Source organism: Lepisosteus platostomus, chromosome 21, assembly GCF_059453375.1.
Source record: "Lepisosteus platostomus isolate fLepPlt1 chromosome 21, fLepPlt1.hap1, whole genome shotgun sequence".
In the NCBI taxonomy this organism is placed as follows: Eukaryota; Metazoa; Chordata; class Actinopteri; order Semionotiformes; family Lepisosteidae; genus Lepisosteus; species Lepisosteus platostomus.
The window spans coordinates 13,636,010-13,657,152 of NC_142631.1; the positions used below are offsets into that span (position 1 = coordinate 13,636,010).

The window sequence follows — 21,143 nt, forward strand, 5'->3', positions numbered from 1 at the left end:
TCAGTAGGGCCCTGGGTTCCATTATGGACCCAGAATGCTGTATGTTAACCCTGTGTTTTCCCTGGGTGGTCTGGTTGCCTCCCAGTCCAAAGACATATTGGTACCTGTAGGTTCATTGGCTTTTGGGAAAACAAGCCTTGTATGAGTGCGTGTGTGTTTGTGTCTAGGTGTGCCCTATTTTAGGTAACACTGCTTATAAGAAAAAAGTTTAAAAAGTGAATCTGCTTGTGTTGACGGGTCTAGGTAACTGTCAGTGATTCAGGAGGATCCAAAATCGAGAGCTGAAGTTGCACTGAAGCTCCTCTCTTGTAATTGAAGGACGTCCTACTGCCTCTTTTTACATTCAAAATACAAATCTAGATAGTCCATTTCTGATCCTTTAGTTTTATTGCTAATTTAAATTTATAGAATTGGATGATTTCTCCAAAATATTGTTCAAAATGTGATTTCTGTGAAAAAGTTCATATTAGTTTGGTTACCTGGCTTGTACAGAACTCAATAAGAGAGCAAAGCTACAAGAAGATGTTTCAAACCTCTCTATTTGCTCAGGTCAATAGCAAACTCTATATTTAATTACCACAAGCACCAGGTGGGCATGTGTATCTTTTATCTAATGGAATTATGCTGTGAATTAGAGACTGGTGCAGGACTTGTCATCAAGAATTGAATATTTACAGTACATTCACTGATTCTCTGCCCAATTTCTTCTTGTTTAAGAAGTAAAAGATGTGATTGATTTTGAAAAATAATTAAATTGCAAGTACACATCTTGTGGTATATTGTTTTGGGACATCCAGTATTGGTGGACCTAGACTCTTGGAGTTGAACTACTGATCTTATATGACATCCAGTTGAGATTTCTTCCAATTATTACATATTAAGTCTGCCTTTGGCACACAAGTAAAGTACCTCAAACTGCAGACTTCCTCTGCAGGAGAACAGCATTATGGCGGACTTTAAGCAATAATCCTGCCAGGCATATTTCAAGATGGTTCAGAAAGTGTGTGCATCCAAGACATTTAAGCCTAAATTTACACCGTGCCAATTTTCCAAGACAACTTAAGCTCAAACATTGGCGTGTCATTTCTACTTTGGTTAAAGCCTGGAAGAAAGAAGCTGAGCTGACTTTTTTTTCTTTTTCTGGGTTCAAATACCTGGTAGTACTTCTGTATACGCTGCCACAAGCATGACATGTATTGCTCACCATAATGCCACTGTAAAAATGAGAAGGAAAGAGAAGATAAGGCTCAAAAAAAGAAAGATTCACTCATAGTGTTTGAAAATTACTCTGCTGAACACTGACAGTGAGAACATGTGAGACTGTAAAACCCATGATATTCTGCAGGCATTGGGTTTTTTTGAGAAGTGCTCTTGCTCTCCCCCTGCCAGCTTCTAAATAACTTGTTACAGTTCCTAATTTTGCTTAATTAAATAAACCTGGGCTAAAAAAAAACATCCCAAGCAATTAAGAAGTAACAAACTCCAGGGCCTAAACACTTTGGGTTTGGAAGAAACACTGGGCAGATAATATCAGGCTAGTAAAGCTTAGCAGAAAACAGATGAAAGTTGGTTGAAGTTGATTTAAGATTTCTAAGATGTTAGGAGATTAGTTCAAGAAGTTTAAGAGCTTGGGTTAAGAGATTGGTTTCACCTCGTCTGGTTTTGCCTCTGTTTTTTTTTTTACATGCATTTTTATTTTTACAAACATACTAATTAAGTTTTTTTATGCTGAAACATGAAACATGCTTAAGTTATGGGACTCATAATATGATACTGAGGAATACTGTAGCTATATGTGAACATAATGTCTCAGTACACTTATGGTTGTTTGACCAGAGCTTGAGCACTTTCCAAATGAGCACTTGCAATGCCAGGTTTCCTAGGATCCAAGATTAACAAAGTACTGTACAAAAGGCAATACCTTCATGTTTCTTTTCTCTTCATATTTTTTTGTGTGTGATCTGGCCAGCTGACAAGAAACTTATTGAAGTTAATATTTACATATCTTTTCCCATTGTGAAAATTCTTAACATGATACACAGTTGGGATATTAGGACTACTGCCAGTGACCTTAATATCAAAGGAATTATAAACAGACCACTTTAAAATTAAAAAAAAATTGGTTAGAACACCCTGGATTAAAAGACTATGTAAATCACATGCATTGTTAAGGATAGCCTTATCAAGCCGAATAAACCAATACCAAAACTGCCCATCCTGTCTTGTTGTAGTAGCAGACCTGTACTATGCTCTTATAAGTAAATGATATGGACACAGCAACTGTTACCTCTTCCTATGAAACAAAGGGACGCTTTGTGCACCCTTAAAGGTACCGTACATAAGAAGACCTTAAAGAAAACTCTACTTCACAGACAAGTATACAGACAAGTTACATCACCACAAGGTATTTGGCCACCTGCAAAGATCTACAAGGAGCCCAAGGTTAAACCAATACAAAGGCCTTGAGACGCCCTTATGCATGAATTTGAATGGTGAAACAAGTGTGGGCTTGAAAAGTAATTATAATAAGGCTATGACTTTTGTGGGGCTCAGGAATGTATTTGAGATATGATACCTGAGGACTGAGACTGTGCCAATTTGATTATTTAATTGAATTATTTAGTGAGGCAAATGGCTATCTACTTATGCATAGGATAGTGATCTCCAACCATGGACAACCCTAATCCACTCCTAGATAGTCTTAAATGATCTCTAAATTGCTTTAAGCATCACCTGTTTAATTGAACGCTATCGAGTTCTTGCCTATCTTTAGAAATTTCATGGTGACTTCCAGAACCTGATGGAGTGGGTCTCTACAGGAAGAGAGTTGGAGATTCCCGCTTTAAAACAACAGCACTTTAAAACCTGAAGCAAGTTGTTAAAACGCATTCCTGGAGTGTGTTTGGGAACCCCTGCATGTTAGTGTTATGAACACTTCAATATAGGATGTTTTGTAGGGATAATACCAGACTAATGTGTTGGTATGGACAAGAAATCCAGATTGCTACATTTTAATTGGTTGTAGGTTCCAATCCATACTGCAGACTGGTTGCTCCAGTCCATGAGCTGGCACCAGCAATACTGTGGGAACTCCCTGTGAATGCCTGGCATTCTACTGACGGGGTTTTGAAAACTGTCATCCACAGAAACCAGGATAAGCTTTGACCTTATGAGCTTGGATATGGAAATGACCTGTTAAGTACAGTATATTTAAAGTCCACATTCTGTATATTCTCAGATATATTGACAAACTATTCGCAACCACTAATCCATGTCATATACCTATATTTTATTTATGAAAAACGGTCTAGTATATATACTAATATGAGCCAATAGGCACATAAAATAGCCTTTATAAAATAACATCTTTTCACAAATGTGGCTACAAGCTATGTTTTCATGCCCACAATGGTGTCTGGACAAAGTGGTGTTGTACTTTTGTTAAATGTCATTAATGAAATGTAGGTTACAATCCTTTACATGCACTATGGTACATAAAAAATGTACAGTAGATGTAAACAAATAGCATATTTGCTTTCCATCCACATGGTAAGTTAATTGGCTGCACATCACATGACTTCTTTTCTAGTGGCTATTGGTCAATTTAATGCTGTCGCTGGTTTTGGGATAGAGTTTTTTGGTCAAAGCTTAATGGGTGTATGACATTTGTTTTTGTTTTTTATTATTCCCCATAGCATGATGCTGATTTTACAGTAGTAGCACTCAAAATGATTCATCTGCTCCTAAAAAGGTAGAACATGGAAGGAAGATTTTTTTTTTCTAAATTTCTAAATAGAATGACATATCAAACCACTTGAATCGGTGAAAAATCCAGGATGTGCAATTTGTAAAAAAAGAAATTGATTAAATGAAACAAAGGCATTGCAAAGGCATTATAACATGCATTCCACGATAACTGAAAAATCAAAGACATATGATGCAAAAGCCATAAAAACAACAGTGAACATTAGGAGATTTTATTTAATACATTCTTGGCTGCATGACTATTTAAAGAAATAAAAAAAATATTTAGAAAACCATTCAGTTATGGTAAACTATTTGACATGACTGTTATGGAAATACTTTCTATTAAAAAAAAATGAATTTACGGCAGAATGCTGAACCAGTTCACAGTAATTTCAATACAGCCCAATTCTTTCACTAAAATTTTTAGAAAAGATGAGATACTGTACCTACTGCTATTGTGTATAATAAATAGAGATACAAATCTTAGTGTTTTATTTTCATGAATCTGGAAAGAGTATTTTCAAACTTAGTCGTAAACTTTCATTTTTTGTACCACATTGTTGTTGGCTAGGAATGCAAGAATATGTGTTAATGCAGCCACTGAGAACCACTGAACATGACATTCCTAGTCAGATCATCAGACTTGGACCTCCCCATATGTTGCTCAGCTGTACAGTACAATTAGTGTGTGTTATTCTACATTTCCATTCTGCATTCACAGTCTACAGCCCACAAAACCTTGATTCATCAATGAGGAGAACCTGACCCCACTGCTGGTAAGTCCACCTGAAGTGTTGCTCCAATATTCTGCAGCAATTCGCCTTTTTCCCAAGCAGTGTTGGAGAATGCAGAAAAGGCGGGATTGCAGGCTCACTGGGCCCTTATTAATTAAAGGTGGGTGTGCTAGTCACATAGATTTGAAGTTGAATTTGAACCCCCCCCATATATATAAACTGTAGAGAGGAGTGAGCTTGCTGTGAGAGTTCAGACAGCAGTCCCATCCCAGGGACACTACTGATGGCACAAGGACATTGTTCTCTTGATTCTTAGCTCCCGTTTGGGATTCTCTGTCTTAATTTTCACCATGCATGCAATTCAGTAGGTTTAAATTACATCATCACCTGTGCACTGTCAATATTATTCAGCAGGTTTCATTATAGCGCAATGTGGAACTGCAGTCTCAGTTTCTCACGAATTGGTTATTAAATCTCGGTAACAACATAAATTAATTGACAGTACCGCAAAATGTTTCTTTTAATTCCGAATGAGGCACAAAATCGTAAACTCCGTGAAAGTACTGCGCGGTCTCCGTTATGTCACAAGCTCGTCACAGGCCAGAGCAACAGTTCGCGAGAACTGTAACCCAAAATCGGCCCTTCCGGCACGTTGTAATTACGATTACGAGCGAATAATACAGGTTGTGCAGCGGACATTTCACCGCGGGAATTTTCCAACGTGAACTGCATACGGAGGTTACAGGTAAGTTGCATTTGTCTGCAAATCCTTCTCGACGCCGGGGGCAATATTTCTATCGGAGTGAAAGAGATTCACAAGCCTTCTTGTTAACAATGTAATAAGGTCCGTTCTTGTCACCGGAAGTTCGGTTGGCGTGGCGCATACCTGGAAATGTCGTCCATTGTGTGCTGCAAATTGCAGTTGTTACTGTGCACGTTTTACTTTCATTGTAGTTGGCACCCATCAATGCGGATTCTTTCTAACCCCGAAATATCACAATAGCCTTGCAGTACATAAAATAAGCAAGGTGACAAGATTACAAAGTAAAAGGAGGCCACCTAGTCTTTCGGTTATGTGGTTAAAGGTGTATCATTATCAATAAATCAAAATGCCACCAAAAACACGATCAATAATAGGCTATCCAGATACCTTAACGCACGCAAAGCATCGCTCTTTTTTTCAAAAAAAAAGTGTGACAGGAGAATTTATTCTATGATTTTTTTGTGTGTTTGCGGTGGAGAAAGCATTTTTGGTCGCAAACAGCAAAGGTTAAAGTCTATACGTGGGGTGGTATTTTAATAGAGAAAAGTGCGTGGGAGTGATGGAGGCAGTACAAGGCGAAAGACGCTGCTCGTCCAGAATGACTCGGTGAAGTTACTGTATATTCCTGTGAGCTCTTCCTCGTTTGGGGGGAAGCAAATGTCTGGGCACACTTGAAAATGATTTGTTAGACAATGGGAAAGAAATGCTTATTCCTGGAAGACTTATCAAAACAAAAGCAGAAAATTGCACAGATACAGTTCATTATACAAAATTGCATCTGCTTGAAGAGGAGCAGGCAGTTTGGCACGAAACAAGTTAACCAACAGCCGCCTTTAACAAATTTCAAAAGACTGAGTAGCCTATTGTGCAATGCTGATTTAAGAACAACACTAAATGACTGGGGCGTTTAGGCAACATGCGCATTTTTGTTTTTACAATCAGACCCCTTTCCCCTCCTTTGGATCCAGTAAACGTCGTCCGTATAGACTGTCAGGGTTAATTTAAGTTTTATTAAGTAAAATACATTTTCTATATCACGCATGCATTTCGTACATTTTTCCCTCAAGTTTAAAACCTTTATTTAAAAAAAAAATGATGTTACAAAAAAATCCACACACACAGGTAGAGGTTAATCCCACAAAAACACTTTTGGTACGTTATGAACAGCACTTGAAATATTTTTTCCCTAATGGTATTAAGCTCTTCTTAATATTCCCTAAGCACAGACTACACACCTCTGTTCGCGTCCTGTTTTGCACTAACGTTATTTATCCATTAATCCATATGTGTGGTTTTTCCCCCCTTGCGATTGATACTAATATAGAGCACAAGTGCCTGGGGAGTTGGCCGGCCTGTCCAAGAGTATAAAGCATACGCACTTGCAGTAAAAGGTGAAATGCAATCATTGGAATTCAGACATTTATATTGGACTTCCGTTTATTTTGGGGAAACGTGAAAACAATGTAAAAAGACACACTTCTCACTTGTTACCCAGCAAATCATTTCAGGATCCCAAATCACAATCGGTGCGTGGCTTATGTGCATTACAGTCCCTAAAATAATAAGGTTATAAAAGTCTGCAAGTAGTGGTATTGTTGTCCTTAAGCGAACCCTGACCGGCAACCTTGTGCTTCTCGAGAACAGATTCTCTTCAGTGATTCTCTTGCAGTGACGCTTTTTTTTTTCTATGTTCTCGGAGAGCATTAATTTTTCACACAAAGTAGTGCTAAACAAAACAAATGCTCCACAAAGGCAGAGACCATAAACGTGATTGATGACGCAGGACACGTCGTGATGAACTACCGTCGGAAGCCTTTGTAAGGCTTCTCTGAGTGACGCAATGTTATGATAAATGTCACGATTTACTGCAGCTCAGACTGCAATTGTTCTTTCTCTTAATGTCACTCTTAACGATGGCGTCTCTCCCAGTCAGTGATCTCATTTCCATTTAATGGTAGCTGGAGCAAAGCTGGGGAGACAAATTTGTCTGTGCTGTGATTGTGGAGGGAATAAGTTACTACATTCTGTTGTTTCCAGTCAGAAAACATTACAATGCGTTCTATCTGGTATTTTCTCATTTGTGAAGAGCAGTGCGTTTTTTATGATTGTGTACTTTATTATTTATGCCTGGTGGTCTGTAACACCAGACAGCATGATAGCAATTCAGTTTGCCCCAGAAAACACAGAACAGGATATGTCAGTTTCCCTTCAGTGCTTTTCAAACCCTATCAAGCCTTTTCCGAAAGAGAGTGACAAACCTAAGTTGTTAATCTTGTAACACACGTGACATTAACAATGCAGATGAAGACATGTCACACAGAATCACCCAGGAAAGGAAGTGTTTGGGAATATGCAACTCTCCTGCTTGAATTTTCCAATGTTCTAAAAATGATTTCCACATATACAAACGTGAAGATAATTTCTGTCCTTTTCATGCCAATTCGAGGATGTTTTATTGACCAAAAATACCACTCAAAAGTTTAGTTGTATTAAAAAAGGCATTAAAATATACACTTCTGTGTATACATTAATGATATTTGTTAAGGTTTTTCTTGACCCTTTTTCCAGCTTTCATCAATATGATTTTAAAGTGTTAGTTCACTTGTTAGTTTGTGCTAAAAAAAGTCTTTTTATATTGAAATAAATGACACCAAGCATTTAGAATAACTTAGATATGGTCATAATGAGTTAATGCCCACTATCATCAATAATGTCTTTCTACACTAGCCCCGTAATATTAACTGTTTGCATTATGTTGATAAAATAAGAGAATAAGCGGCTAAAATATTCCAAATATGTTTCTCTGGGGGACATTGACAGAGAACAACTGTTTTCTTGAGAGCTGGAAGTCTGAGAGACTTTTAAAACTATTGCACATCTGCTGCCTGTCAGAATAAAATAGTGTAAGGTGGAGCCAAGGTTGCATCTGGAGCTGTTCTTCCCTGTGGTTATGCAGTATTCAGTGCACGAGCCCATTCCAGGAACACCAGAGAGAGCCTGTCTTTGTGGGCCATGTTGGTTAATGATGCAGTGCATTTGGGGACAAGCACGTTAGTAAGGCAACCACTATCTTGCCCTTTTGATCTGTTGAATTTTGTTCTTTCTTCCCTTATTCAAATATACTTTGGATCACTGAGGAGGACTATTGACAGTTTTCCACGGTGGAAAAAATGAGAATGCCTTCTCTTAAGACAAGATGCAATATATGTACAGTGCCATATTTAGTATAATTGGTCACACAGAAATTAACAGAGAAAATGTGTATCTCTGACTGAATAAGTGCAGGACTTGAAAATGTCTAGTTTGATGCATTTACAGTTAAAAAGTCCTCAAAGTATATTTTTGCAAGCTGCTTGAATTTAACTATAGCTTTATTTTGCTCCTTAGAGTTTCAGTATTAAGGAAGAGGAGAAAAAATATCCATTTGTGTAATGTTCTTGTAGATATTACTGCTGAGGACACGGAATGATCAGAGGCATTTGAAAGCAAACTAGAAATGTGTTCTCCCAAAGAGCTTCCTAATGGTGTGATATTTCAGACCTCCTGGATGTATTCAAGTCATCCTTGGGTAATTTCATATACAGTAGGAAGCAGTCACTCGTGTCAGAAGAAGAAACCATATGTAAATGTAAATTAGAGATGCAGGAAGGTGTGCAGATGGAAAGATGCTGTTAGCTCCATCACCCAAGACAATTGTGGACATGCTGCAGCTGTGGCTGGCACATTCACAACCTTAAAGAAATTGTTGTATGTAAAAGAGTTTTGTGGAAGAGCTTCTGCACACAAGGCATTGATTGTGAAGGATGGATGACCATAATCTGATAAATCTTGGTGCATGAAGGTGTCTGGCATTGGCTCTGCATTCATTTGCTGGATATGTAATTTGACCTGTGTAGATCACTTGATCTTCATACAACGAATGTTAGGCTATTCAATGCCAAACGAAGGTCATCCTGTTCCCACTGAAGATGCTACTCCTTGTCCGATTTGCCATGTATGTTGAACAGTATTTCATAGTCCATATGTACCTTGCCACAGATCCATATGAATCTGACAAGACAAAATTATACTCTGTAGGATATGAGGCACATTTGTAAACAAAAAGATCTTTTTCTTGTTTGCCAAAACTGGATTAGTTTTCTCTTTCCTAGATGGAGCCAGAGATGAGATCAGAACTTCCTTTTTTAAATACTTTTTGATTGACATGTTACTGACACATGGGCCGGTAATGCACTTTTAATCGCCTCCTGTGCTGCTAATTGGATTAAAATTCAGCTTGCAGAGAGTCTGGGATCATTTGTCTCTGTCAGACCTTTCATTCTTTACTAAAATGCTATTACCTTAAATTAGGGGGACCTCCTGACCCATCCGTGTGCAATGCATGGCAAAATACAGTACAGGCTGACCTCCCACCTCAGAAGCCTGGGTCAAAATACAGATTAAGTGCAGTTTTGATGTAATTATGGATTTATTCAGGAAAGGCAGGTTATTCGTTCATGACAGGAGAAATACACACAGGGGGTTCTTAGTAGTCAGAGGCTGAGTTTATGCAATCCCACAAATCAAATAATTGCAACTGTAGCTCCAATTCATAAGGGGGTTGGTGAGGAGGGGGCAAAACTAAACAAGGAAACTTAACAGTAGGCCACACTTTTGAAAGCAAAAGTGAGAGTAAAATGAGAACAACATTTAAAGAACAATGTCTTTTTAAGAACTAACTTGCATGGATTTAGAAATGGAAGGTCTTGTTTAACTAACTTGATAGAACTCTACACATAAGCTGCATCTCTTATGTATTTTTATTAACAACAATAAAGATTTAGATTTTAAGATGTCCCTCATAAAATATTAATCCTCAAGAAGATTTGACACAGACTTCAGGGTGCTTGATTCTCATTAGGACTCCTTGTTCATGTGGCTTTTAACCCATCTAATAACTTGGATTTCTGTACAGGTTCTGCTTTATTGGTCTAGCCCCATTGTGTAGTGAAATCTTCTCATTCTATACTGGTGGGAAAATGTTCCAAACACACTTCCTTTGAGGAGGAGCTGTTTTCGGTGATCTAGGGAGCCGTTGCATCTCAGAATAACCATCTGTGGTCCAGTTGCACAAATGCTGACCAAAGTCAATGCTTTGGATCAGCTCAGCAAAGCATAGCAGGACAGCAGCACAGTGCTTTGCTCTCTCAAACAGGATTACACCTTACACGATTTTAATGAACATGTCATGACTGCTCTTGAAAGAAAAAGTGTGAGTTGATTACTTGAAGATGTGGTGGCTTCATAACTTCTGTTAACCAGGCCAGGAATCCCATGGTTTTACTGTGAATTTCACAATGGGTGGTCAGTACTTTATTTAACCTTAATATCTTACTGTATTCAATTGTGTACATAATCTGCATATACTGTACATTGACTATTTACAGTATACCCATATGTATAAATATATAGGAGAGTGAGCTATAGGGTATTACTCAGGGATTACAAACAAAAATTGGATAGAAAATGAAAATCAGATATGAGATTGAAATTAGATCTTTAAACTGACATTAAAGAGCACACATGTTTTAATAAATGATCTATTGTACAAGACGGTAATAATCTTTTACCACATTAGGAAAGATGTAAAATGTAATATTCCTTGATTGATTCACATATACTAACCTATCTGGCTGAGTTGTTTTGCCACTAGTCTTATTGAAGTGTGAGGTGTACTTTTTTGGCAACTGCTAAAAGAATTGAGTTAATTAAACAGAGGCTAATAAACAATCTAGTTTGAAATACAGTCATTTAATACAGTCATGTAATAGGTGCTATGTAGTTCACATGATGAAGCATTTAGTAAATTGGAGCTGTGTATTTCACGGACAACCATTAATTTAAAAAAAAACAAAGATATTTAATTATAATCCCATCACTGGTAACAGTCTGGTTCTTAGTGCAATGTACCTCATTTGCATAATCATAGTGACCTTTTTAATATTTTTTTATTCTCATCTGATAGAAAAGATGGCAAGAGGTCTCATCTACTGTACCTCATGTTTTTTACTCAAGATTACTGTGCTAATTTCTGGGGAGTGGGCGAATATGTGATGTTGAAGACTAGGTGATATCTGTCTCAATAAACACGTGTCGGTATTTTGAACTTATTTTGATGAAGTTTGCTACTGGCTTCTAGTATGTATCTAACTGCTTACTTGCTGGTAAGTCAGGATTTGTTGTATTCAAAGCCTACAGAGTCAGAGGAAACAGACAGGACTGGAGACTGTTTAAAGACTTAGAATATCCCAACATTAAAACAGATTATGTTTCTTGCAAGATTTATTTAAATTTAAACTTCTGTTAAGGGGCTTGAATGCAGAAGTTACATCACCTTCTGGTTTCTTCTAGCATAATGAGTAATCATGAGAAAGTTCCATCTTCTGTAGCATTCTAATTGGATAAAGAGCCAATTAATATCCACTCATAATTCATTGTAACTGCTTCCCTTAACTCTCTCCCTAACCTGGAAGAGTGTTCCTTCTGATCAGTAGATAAAGTAGCAAGTAGGGAATGGAGAAGCCCAGAATAATGTTTGCGGTATTCTCTGTGGTGTGTTCAGTCAATGTAAAAACCATAGTGTTTGTGCTGTGCCTCTTCTGTGCAGATGCTTTTCACAATTTATTTGATGAGCAAACGTGTAACTTTTTAATAATGTTATGGCTGTATTAAAATCAAGAGTCTCTTAGTGCATCACTGTTGAACAAAGATAAGGTTTTATAAATTTGGATATCCATCATAAACACCAAGAGATAATAGAAAGAAGTTAGAAGTCATAGGAATGAAACCCTAAGTAATTACAGAAATCCACATGCAAAACAATTTCATAATCTCATATTGCCGTTCATTCAATTTATTGAAGAACCCCTCAACCCTTCTCCTGTTATTGGAGGCAACTGCATAACTGGATTTATGGTCTTTGTTTTCCCAAGGAGATCGGCACTAAAGTTGGCTCATTTGGCCTATTGAACAATTCCTGATCAAACCTGATCTTATTACACATTTTGGAGATTGGACTAAAGTTTTCAGTTATATTTTAACGTTAGTAGCCGACTGAAGATTCCTAAATCATTCTTTCCATCACTGTCACTGCAGTTGCTTGGTGTCTTGGGGCTCTGGATTGAACACGACGTTGTCATGTAATTAGTCGTGGGTTTTTCTCTGGGCCCGTTTAGAGATTGATAGTATGTTACCTGCAATATAACTTTTCAGGTATTGTCAATTCACTATTTTGTGGACCCTGTTCTGATTTGTGTTGATGCATTATGTTCTACCAGTTTTAAGGGAAGGTCAGTATATTAGTTTAGTACCATTTTTTCTGTCGCTTTTAAGCGTTGCCAGTCACAGTTTGATAAAGAACAGTTTGAAGTAGGTTGGTTAGGGAAGTGCTGAAAACATCAAACCCACCGCAATCCTAGTCATGTGTATTGCAAAATATGGTGTTAGGAGCAATCCATCTTACAGTCACTGGTATCTCCCTCACATTGAGCCACTGAAGGTGTAGATAGATCCCTGAAGAATATTAGCAGGAACTACTGCAGCTGAATTAATACAGGCATTTTGAGGTAGACAGTAGTGAGAAAATATATGTTACTAGAACACCATTGCTTATACTGTATAAGTTGGTCTTGATAGATATATGTACATAGATATATAGATATATACAAACTTGTATTCCTGTTATTCTACTCATTCCTAGGTACCTTTAGAGTTATATTTTACCCCTGTAGTAAATCTGAAATGGTCAGAGGAATGAAACACTGTAGACATTAAAAGATGCCTTATTGAAACCTAGAGAAAACTTGAATTGCATTACAGCAGAGAGAGTACATATTAGCAACAAATGCCAATATCATAGGCTTTTGTTTCTCCACTATATGTCATCATTAAAGGCCATTTTCCATTAGTTGTGTTATCACCTTTGAGTTTCATTTAAGAGGAGCAGAAAATAATTGTGTGTTATTAAGGCAGAATGATCAGCTGTGCGCACAGCTGACTGCAGGGATGCTGGGGAGGGGATGTGCATACTGCCATACAAGATGCTAACCTGTTGTGCAACTGGGCCATTTAGATGTGTGTGTGGGGAACATTTGGTAGATGATGAAAAATTAGGATGTATTCCTGCTATTGTGTACCTGATGCGGTATGAAAAGTTATTTTTGTGGGAACTGGTTATAAAAGCTTGTGTGTACTGTACATTACTAACTGCTTGGATTCCTTTCCCTGTCAGCTGAACTGAACAGCAGAGGGGTTAGATGCAATACTTAATAAGAATAAAGTCATCGGGCCAAACATTCTTTGTATTGTTAAGTGTGAAGGAATTTTTAGTGGATTGCAGGGCTTGTGAAATTGCATTTGAAATTGCAGTGGAGGGGCCATATCAGACACATTTAGTAGCTCAGAATCTGAAGGTAAATGTTAAAATCATCAATTAAATGGAACAATGAGTAGGTAATAGAATGACAAAATTTGTTTTCATTGTGCTGAATAAAGAAAAATACAGAGGAAGTGGAATGTGAAATGCACTGTGTTGATCTTAAGTAAGTTGTGCGTAGAAGGCATCATTATTAATGATACACAAGGAAACCGGCCTCTTCCTCTGAGCAGCCAGAGCAGTGAGCAGTGAAGCTATTCATGCTGTTAAGACGACAATAACTTCTGCAGTCCTCAGGTCTCAGAAATGAAATAAAAATTAAATGAAAACAGCAAGCAGGTGCGTTAGCGACACCAGTTACACCCTGATACCCATGGCTGCAGTGACCTGGGTGTGAAACAGGGGAAAAGTCAATGAGAACTTGTAGAGAACACTTACATGTCTAGATTTGTGAAGATTTTAGGAATTCCTGCCCAAGACAATGTCTCAAGTCTACTTCGAGATCTGCACCTGACTACAAGCTGCAACAAGAATTAACAGCACAATGCCCCCAAGCTTCCCTGCACACATGACAGCATCTGTGAGACGAACGGCAGATCTATGAAATGAGGAGACAGGCAGAGAGAGATAACAGGATCGTGTGCAGTGATTTCAGGTTTAAACGCATACAGAGATACAGCTTTTCAGGTTGTTCGGCAGCTCAGACAGTTCCTTTAACATTAGCAGCACAAGTAAGAAGCTGTCCTTCTGTAAGCCAGTAATTCTTTACCTGAGAAACACAGTCATATTTCTCTATTACCCACTGACTGAGGAGAAAACAAAACTGAGTTATTACTTGTTTTAAAGCAGTTCACCGCCCACCACAGACATTTAATATTATAATAATTCCTTACCTTATATAGCACTTTTCTGGACACTCCACTCAAAGCTCTCCACAGGTAATGGGGACACCCCTCCACCACCAATGTGTACTCCCCACCTATTTGATTTGGCAGAAGTCTCTTCCAGTAAGTCTTGAGTTAATTTGGAAGGATTCTCCGATATTCATATTCTTTTCTTTCTTGGTGTATGTGCTCAGTTTTTCATTGCTGCTCCTTTTGTTTGTGCTTGGTTAATCTTGGTCTCTTGGCATTTTACATGAATTCATCATACTGTACTTCTAATGGGTAATGTTTCCAAAGAGAAATCAGGCATTTCATTATCCTCAGCAACACATACTGTAACAATTTTTAAAGGAAAGAGAGATATGCTAAAGATAGATTTTTCTAAGGGTAGAATTCAAGTTATTTATAGTTATATATAGAATTATTTCTATAAGATTAGAGTTAGTGTCAGAGCTTGGGTTAGGACTACGGTTGAGGTTAGAGTCATCATGAACACTTGTGTTCTTATTATGTCTTTTGGAAAAATGTTTTGACAGAATGCTGAATATTTTTATAGTGTGGTTATGTTCCGATAATAAGAGCCAAAAAACATTTCATCAGACAGTATCTCATCAAGCACCCACCTCACTTTTTTGTTACTTCCAGATCTTCAAAACATCACCACCCATTTGTACTCATTTGCTAAAATGAATTACCATCTTTTACACTATGTTGTCCACAGTTTGTAGGCTGCAATGAATTTAGAAGAAAAAAAAATCCAAACCAAATGATACAAAATAATATAATATTTAAAACTCGATAGCATATGGACTTTTTGACCTTCTTCTATGCTCTAGCAGTTTTCACAATACACAAACTCTCATTTTAGGACAAACAGCAGAGGATTTGATGGACGTGTATAGGATGTTTTGCACAACTCAAGCAGAAGTCAACCTTTCTTCTTCTTGAGCTGGCTCTGGAGCACAAATTTGTTTTCAAGTTAAGAATAATACAATCCAGTGTGCAAACGGGAAGACCTCGTTTTAATTTTCAAGCATACCTGTTTTGAAACACATGCAAATTCAGTGTAGGTCAAAGTTTCCATCTAGTTCATGGAGCCTCTTCACAGTATCCCCACAGTAAGCTGTGTCCTTTCAACATTCACCTTACCTTACCTTTCTCTTGCTACATTCACTGGTATCTTCATCTCAAAATAGCCCACAATGTGCTTTGACCCTGGTCTAAAGGAAGACACAAGATGAACGCTTACCACGAGAGTAAATCTCGAAAGCAGCTGTCTTAATTTGTTGTAATACAGATCAAAACAATCTCAGGTATGGTATCTGCTGTGTTCAGACCGGACAACTACAACCACATTTTCTTTTGAAGTATAAGTGTTAAGTATTAGTGCATCACATCAATACTGTATGAGTACAAGAGCTTGCTACACAGAAATCTGTTCTTTTACTGCACACTGTACTGTACATTGCTTCTTCCTTGCAACTTCATGTTGCATCTTCTCTTTATAGGATCGCAATGTGTATTTGTATTGCAAATAATGAATTGCATTTACATAGATCTTTTCATCCCAGAGGATCAAACAAGATATATTTATATAGGGAGAGGCCAGTGTCATCCATCACTGAAGTGTAGATCCCATTGGGACCAAGACTGGCAACCACTGATGTAGCTGCAGTAAAGGTAATTTAGTAGTCTGGTGAGGAATGCAAAAGAGGAATGAAATATGTAGAACTCAGCTAACTGAGAGAATGGAAGTCTAGCCGTGAGTATAAGGTTGCCCAAAACACCTCACTATTCCAAGTTATAAGCTAAGGAGTAGCTGCAAGGTTGTAGGTGAGGAGGCAGGAGGGGTACAAGAGAGATATGTGAAGGGACGTCCTGTAGAGAAGACCTGCAGTGTATTTGTAGGCGAGAGGAAGTGTTGGAGATTTGGATCTAACCTTCCTCCAAAACGTCTGTCAGAAGCTCAAAGTGCTGGGGCTCTGCTTACCACCTTTGTCCTGAAAAAATGCACTGCGAGATGTGAAAACACAAATTCCATCCTCTTTACATCTGCAAGTTGCATCCTAATTTATGTGCTCTTCAGAAAAGTGCTTTGCATAATGTTTCTGTCCATTGCAGTTCCCAAAATGTGAAACAGAACAATCTGAATCCCTTCAGATACTGCAATATCACTAATCATCATAATCAGCAAGGAAAATTAGACCCCACAGATTACACTGAAAGGATTTGTTGAACCTGTGACATTAGGATTAAATAAATTAACCACTTGTAAGGGCTTACAAGAACTTCAGTACTGAATGCGTTCTGTAACAGATTAAAAAAAATCCACTTTGATGTTCATACTTTTACAATTTTATTTACAATTCCTTATCTTCAAAAGGACACAATGTACCAGGTAACAGTGACAGAACACTGAACAGTTTGACAAGAACCAGCTTTAATTAATGGGTAATGGATCTCCATAAAACTTTCTTCTTTTTAGTTGTACAGATTGTTTTTCACAGTTGAAGTTGACTGCAGATAATTTAATTCAAACACAGACCAGATGCTTTGATTTCTTGTATTGATTTCCTGTGTTGAGCAGTCTTGGTCAACTTACTTCAAATATGTGATCAATTTCAATTAGCAGAATAAATCTGGATGTCGTTAAGCTAATTGAAAGCTGAAAACATGATTATCTGTGACGTCTTCCTCTAAAGCAAGGCTAACCTCAGTAATAAAAATGGTTACAGAAGCATTTGTCAGTAAGGGATTCATTTTTCTCTCAGGAAGAACAATAATAAAAAAAGTGGTGGAAAAAAACAATAAGCAATTGTAGATATAATAAAAGGAAACATAACAGAGGCAAAAAAGTCAATCATTTGGCCACGAGCAATATGTGATGAGTTCTATGAACCTGAGAAATTAGACGTCAATTCTATAAAACTAAATTTAAAGTGAAAGGGTAAAACATACAATACAGAACGAGGTTACATTTGAAAAGAAAAGAGAAAACCCAACCAAATCTGGGAGGTGTTTTCCTTCTCCTTTTATAAGCAGTATGTCTTTATTGATACAGGTGTAGATACATCTTCTATGAAGCTGGACTACTGCTTTCTGTGCATGTCAGAGATGTAAAAATTAGACACTGGACACTCATTTAAACTATGATGATGTCAGAGAATGAACACCAATTGTTCTACTATTCGAAACAAGATCTACTATTATATAGATATGTTTTGAAGTTAATATCAAATACTGTATGGCTATTTCTAACCTTTTTATACTGCCCATTCCATCACTGTTATTTGATTAAAAGACTTAAAGACGGGCAAATAGAGAAGTAGCAGAGATGTGTTCATGGAAAAAAAGAACTTGAATGGTGATGAACTTGCACAGTTCATTATTTAAGTCTCTTTCTGCATCCTAAGCTCTCAGCCTCTTTAGGAATATATGACCTGGCACTTCTTTTACAGTTTCAGCTTTCTGTCTTAACCCTTAGAACTGCTGGAGTCTTGCATGCACCACTAGTTCAGGGCTGGGCAGAAATCCAATCCAGTATTCTTAATGCTGGTACAGCACAACGTTGACATTTAAATTATACAAAACTTATGAAGGGAGTGTACTGCCAAAATTAAGAAGCAGAAAGGAACATTGTGAAGTACAGTTTTGTTTTGGCACCCCTCCACCTTTGTAATCAACAGTATCTTCTACCCCTTTAAAAGCTCTTTGTGTCAGTTGTTCATACACATTACTTATACTTATTAAGCTCCTATAATTAGGCTCTTTCCAAACCTGACATATTGTAATAGAACTCCAGCTCCACTGTAAAGAAACAGGTTTATTAATATTAATATCAACATGCCATAATATATACTGAGATGTATTAATATTGCAACAAATGGTGTTTTTAAGGCCAAATGTCGAATCTCTCCCACTTCTGCCCTGCTACTCATAAATATATACTGCCTTCTAAAGAACGCCTTTTGTGCTGCTGTCTTTCCCTCCTCCTTCTACCCTAACTTTACTGTTACAGCTGCTCCCTGGCTCATTCCTTATGAAAAGCGGGCCTATCAGCCCTGTCTTCGTGGGCCGGTTGTTGTTTCCTCAGCCAGGCACATTACACTAAAACTAGTGGAATATGTTTTAGATATTCAGTACGTTTTTTTTCTCTGTGTCATGTGAATTCGAATTTGGTTCGCATTTTCTAAGTTTTTAATGTCTGTTATGCAGGGTGTGGAGATTAGCCCTGGCTCACCAACTTTGTTTACTATAAATACATCGATCCATCTCAAGCCATTTTATCCAAGACAGGGTTGTGATGAGATCCGGGGCCTATCCCTGCATGCGCTGGGTTGCAAGGCAGGACACACCCTGGAAGGGATGCCAGTGACACACAGGATGTACACATTCACAACAGGGCCAATTTTCTCAGAAGCCAATTAATCTACCATATAGTATGTTTTTCGACTGTGGGAGGAAGGCTGCAACGCTAACCACTGTACCACTGTGCTGCTCCATGTATTAGTATTCCTTTATAATTTTTTTGTAATCAATTGGAAAATCAGTAAATACGTACTGTAAACATTTTCCATTATGCAGCAGAACAATGGTAATTAGTTGAATGGATTAACTTTTTAGTCCTGTTTGTCATTTCACTTAGTATTACAATAAGGAGCAATAGCAGCACGTGTTTGATGTCATAACATTACTTCTAAAAATAGGAAACATAGGGCCTGATTCTTAGGGTTCATTATAAAATGCTGTTTTTCTCCTCACGTTAACATTTGCAGCTTAAAACAACACAAAACAATACGGGCCATCGTTTGATCCTGAGAGACACAACAAACAAAAATATGCAAAACGCCGCACAGTGTCCACTCTGTTCATTTCTATTGGCTGCATAGCTGTGTCCAGAGCGATTATCTTGCTACATTCAAAAAACACGATTGAGTGTTACAGTTTGGGACCTGGAACATCAGTGCCCTCATATACTGTATCGACTTTCCAGAACCAATTGTTGAACTTGTGGCTTATCCTGGCACCCCTATGACCCTGAGCACCAAGCAAGCAATGGGCACAAGGCAGGATACACCCTGGACAGGATGCCAGCCCATCGTGGGGCACACACTGATACAGACACAGACATGCACACACTAGCATTCCTTACCTTATTTTTCAGATGTCTAAGTCTCTGGCATGGCTGCATTTGTCTTTCATTCTCAAACTAATACTGTAAAAAAAAAACTCAGTGTTTCATGTTTTTAAAATTGTACGTTTGATGTACAGAGCGCAGTAAATAGCACAATTAAATGCACGTTACAGTTTATTGTCATGTTAGTCTTTGAAATGAGTTGCATAGTTTTTCTACTCAAACTCTGTATAAGGGTAAATGAAATGGGCAAAATGGAAGTTATTAACTGGAGTTCAGGAGGGATAATGATACGTTAGACTCACCCAACGTTTCCTAATCATAATCATTACCAAAATTAGCAATATCCATCTGATGGAAACAACTCTTTTCCGAATTTCTCATGCACCTTCCTTCAACCCCATCTCCACTTTGCAGTTACCACTTGGTAAACTCCTCTCTCTCAGTGGGGTTTGAGCTAAAATATTTCTTAAATAAACATTCACAATGCAGCTGATTCTTGGATGTTGTTAATGCTTGAATATTTGAAACTACTCTATGGTGTTGAATTGGCATTACTGAACTATAATTTCCAAATTATAATACCACTTAAGTAATACTCCTTTGTTAGGTGGGAATTCTAATAAAGTATATTCTTAGCAACAAACTGAGGTTGAGATTAATACAGTATATAAAGAAGTATTGATAAATTACCTTTACCACAAATAATGCCGGAACAAGTAGAGCAGTTTAATCCTACACTGCAAAATATGAAGAAAAAATAACATTTTGTTGCCAAGTCATTTGGTGCTGGATGCTAAAACAGTTCTGCACTCTAACCTTGTATACATTTAGAATATAAATTTAGCCAATCTTGAGAAGGTAACTAAAGATCTTTAAGTAATAGTGATTATCTCAGACTTTTTTAGCTTTCTGTAGTAACTTAAAATGGATCAAATTATTCTTGGTGAAAATAGTTGGTTTTGTATTGAGCTTAAAGTACAATCGGTTCCATTATTTTGTGTCCAAGCCCCTTGCTCTATCTCTTGGAAAATGTACTTTTTTTTTTTGCTTGCTCTTTCCACAGTAAATATTATTACATTTACAGTGTCAGAGTTTCTTTCCAGTCACGGAACATTACATCTGCTCGAGAACTCAGTAGCTCAATTTCTAGCATGCCAAGGACACCTCAAAGTAACATTTAACAGGTCTTATTACTCCAAAAACAAATCTTCATTTTAACATACAGTATAAGGCCTTTAAGTTCTTCCTTGGCCTCATCAACAGGGGGGTTACATTTCCGAAGTCAACGAATATGTTTAGGCAATTGTTTTTTTTTCTTGACACAGGCTGACTTTTCCTTTTCTCAGAGTCTCTGACTGGCTAATTTGACCAACAAAGTGAGTCTCATAATTAATTATATGAAATGATAAGCATCTTATATTTTTCCAGTGTGTTTCAATCTGATAAAAAAAATAAATAAAACAAA

At 37.5% G+C, this 21,143-nt stretch overlaps 1 long non-coding RNA gene across 1 annotated transcript in view; it reads left to right on the plus strand.

Moving 5' to 3' along the window:
• Positions 1-5,003: 5,003 nt before the first annotated feature.
• Positions 5,004-21,143, plus strand: part of LOC148644054 (uncharacterized) — a 31,408-nt gene continuing 15,268 nt past the window's right edge. The window contains exon 1 of the long non-coding RNA XR_015928786.1: positions 5,004-5,226. This is a non-coding gene — a long non-coding RNA (uncharacterized LOC148644054). The remainder of the gene's footprint in view (positions 5,227-21,143) is intronic.